The sequence below is a fragment of the Equus caballus genome, chromosome 1, assembly GCF_041296265.1.
Source record: "Equus caballus isolate H_3958 breed thoroughbred chromosome 1, TB-T2T, whole genome shotgun sequence".
Lineage (NCBI taxonomy): Eukaryota > Metazoa > Chordata > Mammalia > Perissodactyla > Equidae > Equus > Equus caballus.
The window spans coordinates 29190040-29202195 of record NC_091684.1 but is presented as its reverse complement, the minus strand read 5'-3'; the positions used below and the strand labels follow the sequence as shown (position 1 = coordinate 29202195).

Here is a 12156-nt window from a genome sequence, read left to right as displayed (position 1 = left end):
GCACAGCAGTTAAAAAAGCATGAGCTCTGGAGTCAGACGCCAGGGCTCAAACCCTGGTGCCTCAACTACCAGATGTGACTTTGGGCATGTTAATTAACCTCTCTCAGGCCTCGGTTTCCTTACTTGTAAACTGAGGATGGTGACAGTACCTGTCTGGGAGGAGTAAGAGAGATATAAAGTGTGGAGAATAGTGCTTAGCATTTAGCAGGCACTCCATGAGTCAGCCATCCTCATCCTCATCTTTCTCACCACTATTGGCTAGGCAGCAGAGACGCACTGGGGACCCCTGGTCAAAGAAGTGGCCTGGTGAGGGGAACCTATATTGTTTCCCTCCTGAAGCAGCAAAAACTGGGTAAGAAGAGTGACCTCGGGTCCTGTGTCCCTATTCTGCAGACCACTTCAGAAAGCTACTGTCAGTGCCGATGACAGATAGGACAAATTTAACCTAGGCAGGGCTGCAGGAGATCCTGAGCCAACCAGGGGCCTTAAAGGGGCAGACTGGAATTTGCGCCCCCTCAAACTGACCGCAGATCCCTTATTCCTCTCGCGCCCCTTGCTCTCTACCATCAGCCTGCTGGCTGGAATGCAGGGGCCCCTGTGCCAGAAGGCCCAGGCTAGGCAGGAGGCCGGGAGGCACAGGTGGTTCTCAGAGGAGATCCCTGGACTCCAGAAAGCATATCCCACTACAGGCGCAACAAAGCTGGGGCTTGTTGTCGGTCAAGGCGCCTTTGCTTGCTTGGGCTGCAGCCCAGACGGTAAGGCGGCCGGGGCAGACCAGGGGACGCAGAGCTGGCAGGGGGCAGTGGCCAGCCCTCTTGGCACCAGCTTCCTCCTTCCCTGGGTTTCTCACTTTGTTCAGCATGGCAACCCAAAGGAGGCTGGGGAAAGCACTTTTCAGTACCCAGCAAATAAAGCCACAGGGAGAGAGGGAGCATGATGAAAGGTTTGGGGGTTTTAAAATTTGGTTTTGGGGTATTTAGGTGGTTTGAAAAAATAATAAAAGGAAGTTGTTTCTGCAATCCAATTAATTTCAAACCCAGGATTCAGATCATAAAGAGCCAATAGTGATCCCACAGCACCTAATACCTATTATCCCTCTTCTGAGACTTGAAGTCCCAGTGGAGCCAGAGTTGGTCCCAAGAGGCCTAGAGAGAAGTTTTCTACCTCCTAGTGGGGGTGGTTAGGGATGGGGCACAAGCATGGCTTCAGTCAGCCCTACCACAAAACTCTGGGACCTCAAGCTCCCAAGGCCCACACCTACCCATGCAGTCCTGCTAGTCATGGGTATGCACGGCTTTCCAAACGGAGGTTTGACATCAGGGGCTGCCAGAGCCCACGTAATTCCCAAGCACCATGTCCTCCTGGCCCTGGGCCTGGGCAAGGCCTCCTACAATGGGTAGAGAAGATTCCAGTGGTGACCTTAACTTATCTGTTTCTTTCATTATTTTCAGGAAAGGAGCCCCCACCCACAGGTCATTCTGCCTCTCTTGGCTCCCTTCCACTGGACCCCAGAGTTCTGACTCCAGACCTTCCTTGGTCAAGGTTTTCACAGAGGAGTTTAAGGAGATCCTGAGCCTGGGAATCCCTTCCCTCAGCAGCTGCCTGACCATCCCATCCAATTCCTCAAATTTAGCTCAACCCACTCACACCACACCCCCAACACTTGCTTTGGAACAGATTTTTTTCTGGTGGCATGTTTTTGTCATGCATTTTTGAAATCACAAACTATAAAAACTATGGGTTTTTTTCTTTGGAAAGACATCATGATACCAAAAAGGTCATTTGATTGGAAGTTTACTTTCTTTCTCACTAAGCCACTTGGGATGGGATACAAACCTTTAGTAGAATGAAAAGAAACGACACAAATTTGCAAACACATTGACAGCAGTGTGGGTTTCTGATTTACTGGCTGGGTGACCCAACTCACTTCAGGCTTTCATTGCTACACTGTAACTGTGTTAAGAATTGGACACTGTCAGTTGCTGACTTATCAACAAGTCAAAGGTTTCTAGAGAAAACCAATTTCCCATCCCCTCACCCACCCAATATTCTACTCCCTCTGTGGAAAAGCCAAGGAGCTTAGACCCTCATGATAAACCTGCTCAGAACCCTCAGGTCAGCTGCCACCAGCACAGGCCTGGGGCTTTTGCAAACTCGACAGCTCCTGCTCTCTTCTATGCTCAGGTTCTGCATCCTCCCATACAACCACAACCACCCAGTGTGACTTGCTTGGGAAGCATACAACTTCTTCCACAACACAACACTTCCTTGCACTCCACCACCAACAGGAGGAAAATTCGCAGGGCAAGGGAGTCCCAAGGAGAAGACCAAGCAAAAGATAATCTAGAGGAGAATCAAAGGACTGCAGGAAACACAGTGATTGCCAGCAACTCAATAAGTAGGTGCCCAGGAAACAAAGGAACCCAGCGGCTTTAAGAGTCCACATACATGCACACTCTCTCATGTAGAGGTGTCTTCCTGAGGTGACACTGTCCCAGGAGAAGCAGTGATATCAACACAAAGTAATGAAGGTGATAGGCAGAGGATTCCACGTGGATCATCTTAGGAGAGGTTGTCCTTGCTTGGGGGAGGGCACCCAGAGAGCAGAGAACCTGCCTGCCACCCTGACACACACCTTCAGGTGCACAGGCTCAGAGACAGATGACAGATACACATACACACACACATACACACACATAGCCAGGAAGAGAAGGGCACAAGACCTGTGCCTGCAAATAAAAAAACAGCATTGGCTATCTATTACTCAGTTAATTTTCATGAGGTGCTCTTTCTTCAGATCATCTCTTCTCCTTTTCTTTGGGGAAGTAGAAAGTGCACAGGATACTTTTGCTTCTTTGTGGGGAGGAATGGGGAAAAGGTGGGGTCGGGGGAGAGGGAGACAGAAATAAGCTGTTTTCCACAGGTGCTCAGTGAGCTCATAAATCCCTGGTTCACCCAATCACCCGGGAGATCCCAGGCCGCTGAAGAACGATGTTAGGCCTCCATTAGGGATTAGGTCTCCCAACAACAGGAAGACATCCTGTGTACTTAAAGCCCCAGGTACCTCAGGGAGGTTGAGCCAAGCAGAGACTTGTGGTAAGAACAAAGGATGCTGCAGGTGGGAGAAAGCAAAAACTCCAGGCCTTTGATGAAGTCACAACAGGCATTGATTCTAAATGAGATTTCGTATCCCAGCTCTTGGGACTCCAACCATGGGAGAGAAACTCTCCCATGACAAAATGGTACCTGATCTCAGCTTCCCTGAGAACACTGAACACCAGAGAGCCTGAGTGACTACACAGAACCTAGACAAGTCACTTCTTTGGGCAAGCACTCTGGATCAGAGTTTTCTTGGGGACCGATTGTACTTTGGACACGAGCCCTGGGGCAGCAGCAGGAAAAGGAGTCAGAACTTGAAAGCTAAGCTCACCTGACTCAGATAATCTTCCATGGACAGGCCCAGTCTGCCTCTGCCTGGATGGAAGTTACCATGCAGCCAAGCAGGCTCAGTGAAGAGCCAGCCCACCCTAGCCCTTCCTGGCCCCAAAGGAGAAAGTCCTGTGCATGCTGGGAAACAACGGTTGTGTCAGGCCATTGCACCACATCTGAATTCCACCATTTTGTACTTTTAATACAAAAGTTAAAATAGTCAAATATCAGGCACCCCAGGAAGGCAGGTTTTCTGATCAACATTTTTTTGTCATTCCAAATTCCTCAATCTTAGTTCCAGAAGTGAGGTCCCCACCCCCATCAGTGCTTTCTTACCTCTTATTTATTGTCAAGGAATGCAGGAGGTCTCTAAGCAGCCTCCCACTGGTCCATCTCTCCCTCCCTCTACCTTGCTCCAAACTCTGCTTTAAATCCCTAGGCGCTCCACAAAGTTACCAGGAGCAATTCCCGCCTCCTCCTCCAACCTAAATACAATTATGCTTTTAAAAAGGAAAAAACAGCCTAGGGAATCCCCAAAGAGGCCTGCCGCACTCTTCCCCTTCTAATGAAGCTTAATAATGAAATGCCCTTCACTCCAATTAGTAAGAAATGCTCATTTTCTCCAGCTGAACACCCCCTATAGATATATCTAATTTGTTTCAGGCTTCCTTCTCTCTCCTCCATCAAGTTTGCGTTTAAAGGTTATGATCTCTTGGTGCCCTCCCAGCCAGGCCCTTGCAGGACAGCCTGAGGGGAGCAAAGGTGTTTTCTACTATCTTGGAGCCCCAGCCTGACCAGCCCTGACCCCAACTCCCTCGTATATCACATCCATATGCGTAAGTTCTGTCTCTTTCAGGCTGCTTATGAGCTGTCCACAAAATGGAAGAGAAGGGAAGGGAGACACAGCATTTGAAAAAGTTAAGGGAACAGAAGAGTAAAACGAAAAAGGGAGGAGGAGGGTATTGCCAGGAGTGCCTATTTCTCAATGAAAGAGATGTTCTCTGCCAGAGAGTGACCCAAAGCAGGAGCCGCTCCTTACTGGTGGGCCCCTTTGGGACTCAGGCCCCTCAAAGGCCTTGGAGCTCCAGCTTCTTTCCCCTCATCAGGCCTGACAGTGTGACTGGCACCAATTCCAGAGACAGTCTGAAGAGTGCCAACAGCAGCACAGAGGAGCCGCTGTGCTCGGGGAACCTTGGCGGGATGCCTCTCCAGGGCCACCTCATCTTAGTGGTCAGCCTGCAGCTCTGCCTTCTGATCATATGGAAAGTGAGGACACAGTCCCTTTCTAAAAACCTGATTCCTCAGATGAAGTACCCCGACCCCCAGCACCACACCAGATGCTGTGACCATGGCCTGGCCATGGGGGGCAGTGGGGGCAGGTCCTCACTCACCGGCTCCCTGACTCAGAGGTAACCCTAGGTTTCCCTCTTCCCAGAAGTACAGGAGGCCACACACAGGCTGATAATCCCAGAATCTACCCTTCCTTGAGCCATGCACATGCATCCTCTCTCTCAGCAAGACTAGGGGCTCAGAATGGGTAAAGATCCTTTCCCACAGCTCCTGGCTACACTGCAGCTGAGTGAATGGTAAAGACAGAAGACATCCTGTTGGACAGTCCCTAGTGCGTCGACCTGTGACAGGGCCCCAGTTCTTCTCACTGGGGAAAATGCCTCCATTCTATCCCTAGTTTCTAAGGACTCTCCCCTCAACTGCCAGAGATGAGCATCAGATTTGCCAGTGCTCCTCCAGACACTTTGCCTCTTTTCTGTCTGGTTCCGTTCTCTCCTGACCCTTACCAATTGCTGGGTAGTCATCTGCAGCCAACTTGTGCTCTCCCAGCACCCCTCCTGCCCGCCCCCACCTCCCCTGAACCCCTGCAGACAAGGCCCTGCCCTGGCTCCCTGAGGCTCACAATCTGTGCTCCTGCTGGACTCAGTCACAAGGGGGGTGTAATGCATTTCAAGCTGGCAGTCCTATGTGGTAGAACTAACCACCCACCTCAGGGGGTGAGGAGTGCCAAGCAAGCGTGTGCCTGAGCATCCCAAGGTGCTCTTGTTCTTTAGGCACCCTGTGGTGGTCTGTGACAGACGCATGGATGGGGGAATCCTCTGCCAGCCAGAGTTGGCATCTCACCCTACCTCTCAAATCTGCCACTAGCCTCTAGGGCCGAAGACCCTCCAAGAAGAAGAGGCCCTGCAAGACAAAGACCTGAGGCCCCCCAGCCTGGCCTCCCAGCCCAACACAGGCCCGCATTAAAATCAACACTCCGTGAACACACAAAACTGACAGGGCAGAGGGGGAGCACACATCGGATACAAAGATCGGGCTCTCGGGAGACGCGGCCTGTTGGTCTCCCATGTTAGCTCCAAGTGACTAAGCGCAGGGTGGGAAAGAACGCCATCACGGCGGCCAAAGCTCCCGCCTGGGCTCCGGGTTCGGCAGCCTTTTCACGGGGAAGATGCCTCTGCCTGGAAAAAAAATGCAAGCATTGTGTGGGGACCATTAATGCATGCGCCTCTGCACATTCCTTCGAGAAGCAGGAGCACAGTAGTCCCTGCGCCCCCGGCCCTGTGCCCCAGCAATTGTACAGGCCTGGAACACACTGAACATGCCACCTGGTCCTTCCCCCCAGGCCCCCGGCTCTGTGAGCGGTGGGAAGGGGCCCGCCAAACACCCTGGCTTCATTGTGCCCCAGAAAGAGGGGACTAATTACTCGCCTACACTCCGGAGCGCCCAGGGAGAAAACAGAGGCCAGTGGGGTGGAGAGGGTGGGAAATGGGGGTGGGAGGGTTGCAGAAGGGAGAGAGAAAGCCACAGGATACATTTCAAAGTTTCTCTAGCAATTTGGGGGTAGGGGAAAGAAAGCCTGGTCCTGATGTGAAATCATACAGAGGTCAGGGCTGGGTCTCCCACCCTTGTGAGAAAGTGGTGAATCAGGGACGGTTTATCAAACGATCATTTTTTTCTTTTGAAACCGGGAGGCAGCAGCTTGGACAATTCTGCAGATGTGCTTGATGAGTTAGGGACAAAAATGGCCCTTCTCTGCCCCCCTCCTCCCATCCTTCTATAAGGGCTCCCATCGGGGGTTGCTTCTCCCTCCACTGCCTCTGGGGCCCTCCCCTCCCTTCTTCAGTGGTCAGCTGAGACCCCCACCCACTGCTTGCTTTTGTACTCTTGGCCTTTGGACATACTGACAGGGGCCTTTATGAGACCCCAATCAAGACCCCCATGTCACAGGTACCTAGTAGAGACACCAGACCTTTTCAAACAAGGGACAACAAGGAAAATCGGCTGGCCCATTGTCTCTCCTCTGTGCTAAGTGAGATGAAAGGGGCCCGCGGCCCCCTCCCCACAGCCCGCCTGCCAATCACCTCTAGTTATTAAGGTCACAATGTGTAAATTCTTTTGACCTGCACCTAATCAAAGATTCACCGGCCCTTTCAAATCCGAATGGGGAGGAGGGGAGAGATTCCCTCCCATAAACCCAGCAAACTCTCCCTCAATAAAATTTCTCTCTCTGATTCCTTCTCAGCTTCCCATCTCCACCCCCTCGCTTCTCCTCACTCCGCCCTCCTCACCACTAGCTTCAAACACAAATGACAAGCCCCATGGAATGACTACCCCAAAAAACCCGAGGAGGATTTGAGAGTTTCTATTTAATTCTCTTTAAAGAAAAAGTTTTCAGGCAGCCCTAGTCATCCAAGCGAGCCCAGAACCCGGGCAGCCCCTGTGCCTCTGAGGCCAAAGCTCTCCAAATGGCAGAGCGGTCGGAGGGCTTTTTCCCCTCTCCTAAATCAGCCTCTCCTGCTTTGCCCTGGACACCCTCATACATGGAGAAAACAACTGGGATTAATGATACTCCTTCACTTTGTCACTGAGCATCTCTAGCTCAGTTGCTGACCCTCCAAAACTCAGCTCACACTTAGTGGTTTTGTGAGCTGAGAGGAAAAATATTACCAAGCCCAAAGTAGGCAATCCTCAGCAACAGCAAAAATAACCATAGGGTAGAACACAAGCAAACAGAACAAGAGCCAAGGGAAAGAACTTGAGAGAAAGCCAAATTTAGGATCAATTGTAGTTGGAAAACAAAATGCTTCACACAAGCCAGGTGAATAAAATGCTTGCCATCTCCCTGCATGGATATCAAGGCTATGTGGTTTTGCCTTATCTCTCTACCTGTCACTTAGAATAGGGAGGAGGCCTGACAGTAAGGAGGTGATAGTTTATGTAAGCTGCCCCAAATCCTCACTTGCCCGCTACCTTCTACTCTTGCTGGATGCCCTACTCTCTCTTAGCTCCTGGTTCTCCTCCTGCCTCTCATGGTACCTTTCGCCTCTTCATTTCTCCTGGCCCACTTGTCTTTATTTCTCTCTGAGCTTCCCTTTCCTGCTAAGCCCTCATGTTATTTCAACTGTTGTCTTCATGCTGATGCTTTCCACATCTCGTCCCCACATCTGAGCTGCAGGCCATCATTCCTGGCTGGCTCTGGCCATGGCTACCTGACTGGCCCATCACCACTTCACAAGCCACATGTCTAAAACAGAATCCAGTCTTCTCACAGCCATCAGGCTCATAATGGAACTCACACAGGGCTCTTCCCTCGCATCCCCACATTCAGTCATGACTGCCAACAGATTTTCTCCTCTCTTTCTCCTGAATCCAAAGTTGTCTTTCCACTGTGCCTAGGAGGCCAGGCCCTTACCGCTAACGAAGTGTAGTCTTGGAAAAGTATGCAAACAGCCTCAGTCTCTCCCACTCCAAATTATCCCATACACTGTGCCACCACATTAATCATTTAACTTCTTCAATATGGCCAAAAATCTTCTGTGGTTCCCTATTATTCTCAGGTTAAAGTCAAACTCCTCTTCAAAACCCTCCAAAACCAGGCCCCAACCTCCCCTCAGCCTCATTGCCCATCACTCCTTTATATAAACCCTCCACCTTAGCCAGTCAAACTTATCTGCTCTGAACCCCCAAACTTACATTGAGCTTCCCCGTGTCTTATCATGTCTTTGCTCATCCCAGCCCCTTTGCCTCAAGCTCCCTTCTGCAATTTAAATAGAGCCATCCTTTAAGTCCCACTTCAAATTCCATGTCACCCAGGAAGCTCCCCTGATTTAACAAAAAGGCTACTGCCTTCCTCTGATTTCCTGTTGATAACCCTGACAGTTGATGACATTCACATCGCTTAGATACTGGGATAAACTGTTGTCTCAGGATATGCATTGTTTCCTCAACTGGACTATAAGCCCCTGGATGGTAAAAACTGTCGCTTGTGCTTCATACTCCCACGCAACATTGCACATAGCAGCATTCTCGATACATCCATAAGACAGGCACTCAGAGATATGCATTACATAGAAAAACGTTTCTGAGTGTACGTTGCTTTAAAAAAAAATCCCAGTATTTTAACTTGTTTCTTTCCCCAAAAAACATCCCAAGCATGAAATCATGTTTAATGCTGCAAAAGTAAGTGTAAGGAAGCATCTTTTCAGGGTGATGGAAATACTCTAAACCGAATTGTAGAGATGGTAGCACAACTCTGTAAATTTGCTTAAAATCATGGAATTGTATACTTAAAATGGGTGAATTTTATGGTATATAAATTATACTTCATAAAACTGTTTAAAATAAAAAATAAATGTAGGTCTATGTATCTTTAACTTAAATTTGTAAATAATTTAATTTAAATATGTGAAGAAAAAAGGAAGGATTCTCTCTACTGTTGCCTGATACTGAAATAAACATTTAAATGTACTCTGTTTTTTCTAATTATAAAAATAGGCTCATTATAAAAAACTTAAAATACAAAAAAGTAAAAAGAAAGTAAATGGCAGCAGAAATCTACCACATAAGAAATAACTCTGAAGAAATAGTCAAATAACTATCATACTATTTTGTTTCCTTTTTTCACTCAACAATGTTAAAACATCTTTTGGAGTAAATAAATAGACACCTATATCATCCTTTTAATGGCTATGTAGTATTCTATTGGGTAAATATACCATAAAATGCTTAACCAGATCCCTATTAATGGATATTTGTATGTTCTTAATATAAGTCTTTATACATACACCTTGCGTACTTGTCTGGTTATTGCCTTAGGATAAATTCCTAGAAGTGGAATTTATGTGTCAAAAGGTTTTTACACCCTAATGTTCATTGCAGCATTATTTACAATAGCCAAGACATGGAAGCAACCTAAATGCCCATCAACTGATGATTGGATAAAGAAGATATGGTATATATACACAATGGAATACTACTCAGCCATAAAAATGGATAAAATAGTCCCATTCACAACAACATGGATGGACCTTGAGGGTATTATGTTAAGTGAAATAAGCCAGATGGAGAAAGACAATCTCTGTATGACTCCACTCATATGTGGAAGTTAAACATGTAGACAAAGAGAACAGATTAGTAGTTACCAGGGGAAAGGGAGGGGGGAGGGCACAAAGGGTGAAGTGGTGCATCTACAACATGACTGACAAACAATAATGTACAAATGAAATTTCACAAGGTTGTAAACTATCATAATCTTAATAAAAAGTTAAAAAAAAGGGTTTTACATTTTTATTTTGACACCTACTGCCAAAATAATGCAATTTTAAAACTCTAACTTTTCCTCTCCTTATTCCTGGACCCATCCTTACCAGCCTGTAAAGAAGGATTTTCCTGGCCACAGACTTCTAACAAGTAGAAGAATCCTTTGAATAATCTGTATTTTTTGGTGCTAATTTTTTGTTTTTATTCTCAACCACAGCTCACCCTGGATACTAGTGAGATTCATACTGGCCGGGAAAGTAGAGTGCTTCAAACACATTAACCCATGTGTCTCTCTCTCTGCCAAATGTTACAAAGCTCACCCTCATGCCCAGCTGACCCTTCTCTTGGGTCATTTACCATAGGACCCCACTCCAATCACTTACTTGGTCTCCTCCCATTTAGGCCCAGGAGGAAAGAGGCCCAGGGTTGGCCAGGACAGCTAATGCTACAGCTGCAACAAGGCAGAAAATACAGCAGAAAGAGAAGCAGCCTGTAAGAGTAGAGTCCTCAGGAGAAAGAGAGACAGTGGTGACATGCTCTGAGCTACACCCTCTCTGTCGCCCCTGAAGGCCATGGTGCAGCAAGTTCAGGGTGAGGAGCATGGGCTAAGCAATGGCTGAGTAAGTCTGGACATTATCCTATAGGGAGACTGTGCTCTGGAGACTCCAGAGTTTTGACCAGGCACCACAGGACTGACCCTGGGGAAGACTCGAGCTAATCTCCCTTTCAAAATTCCCCAATCAACGAACAAGAGAGGGAGGGACACTGGCGGTGGCCACAGACAGAAAGGGGTACATTTCACTTCACCTTGCACATCTCAGCTTTTCCTTCCCTATCTGTTCAACCAGTGCGTGTCACATGTGCAACACAGACACACATGAACGAGGAGCAGCCCCACAGTTGCCCAGTGGCCTCTGCCAGTGGGGCATATTTATACTTGAAAAGCTCTTCCTCCACACTGCCCTCTGGCCTCTCTTTGTGTCTACCTGTCTAGCTCAGCTTAGAAACAAGACAGTTTAAAGCTTCTCACCCAACCTCTTGCTATGCCAGCATAATGAAACTGGTGGCCATCCCCTGCCTACCCCCACTTCCAGCACCACTGGCGCATCCAGGTGCAACATAAACATAAGAATCTCCAGCCTGGAAACAGAAAGCCACATCTCTTTAGATGGGGCAGATGAAGCATGGGAAATTGAGAGAGGAAAAAGGCCCGGGGGCCCCCATTCTGCTTCATCAAGCCTACCCACGGTGTAAGAGGATCAGAGAAGGCATAGACGAACGCCTTAGCTTTAGCACCTTCTCAGAGCAGACAAGCTCCTACCTTTGAGATGCATGCTCTTTAGTCCCCACGACCAGCGTGCATGTTTTCTTAAGTGTACCAACTTTAGATGGGGCTGCTGTTTCGAGCCTGCTGTGAAAATCAAAATACTACATCATGACCACCATGGCCACTGTTCTAGAAGCTAGATTATGGCTTTGCTATTGGAAGGAGCAGAGGAGGAGACAGCAGGGCAAGCTGAGCAGGGCCAGAGACAAGTCTGAGCACAAGAACATGAAAAGGTGTGTGTGGGGAGGGGTTTCACAACAAATTATGATTTATAATTATTTTAATCTCCTAAAAGGTTCTCTCTCATTACTTGAAATTCTCTTTTGCAAATCAAGACCCTGCTAAAGATTTTGGATGTTATCACCTCCCAAAGGGCACCCCACCTGCCCCTCCTATACTTGTTGTGCCCCATTCATGTTTAAATTTGCATTGCAAACTATGAAAAAGGAAAGCTTTGGCAAAAAGCAATTTCCTGGGCCAGCAGCTCTCGGACTAATATTCTCTTTGCAATTACCATGGCTTCTACACGCACATACTCACCTCCCTCCTCCTGCTAGCCCCCCCCCCCCCACTTGCCAGCACCTTCTATATGAGCCAAGCTTGTCTGACAGAGCACTACAGACTATGTCACAAACTACCCCCTATGAAAATGCCCTGGCCAGGAGGAGGAGCAAGAACCAGCTGGGAAAAGAGGCAAGGATCTTGAGTAGTCAAGTTAATGAGGCACCCCAGAGGCATAGGGGTTTCGTTTGTAGCACACAGGCACATAACGCTTATACAAGACAAAAAATAAAAGCCCTGCCCCCAAAAGCTCATAATATGAAACTTCAAGAGTCCTATTCAAGAAACTG

The 12156-nt window shown here is 48.1% G+C and overlaps 1 protein-coding gene across 7 annotated transcripts in view; it reads right to left on the bottom strand.

Moving 5' to 3' along the window:
• FBXW4 (F-box and WD repeat domain containing 4) overlaps positions 1-12156 on the bottom strand; it is an 84552-nt gene that overhangs the window by 36742 nt on the left and 35654 nt on the right. The window lies entirely within an intron of this gene.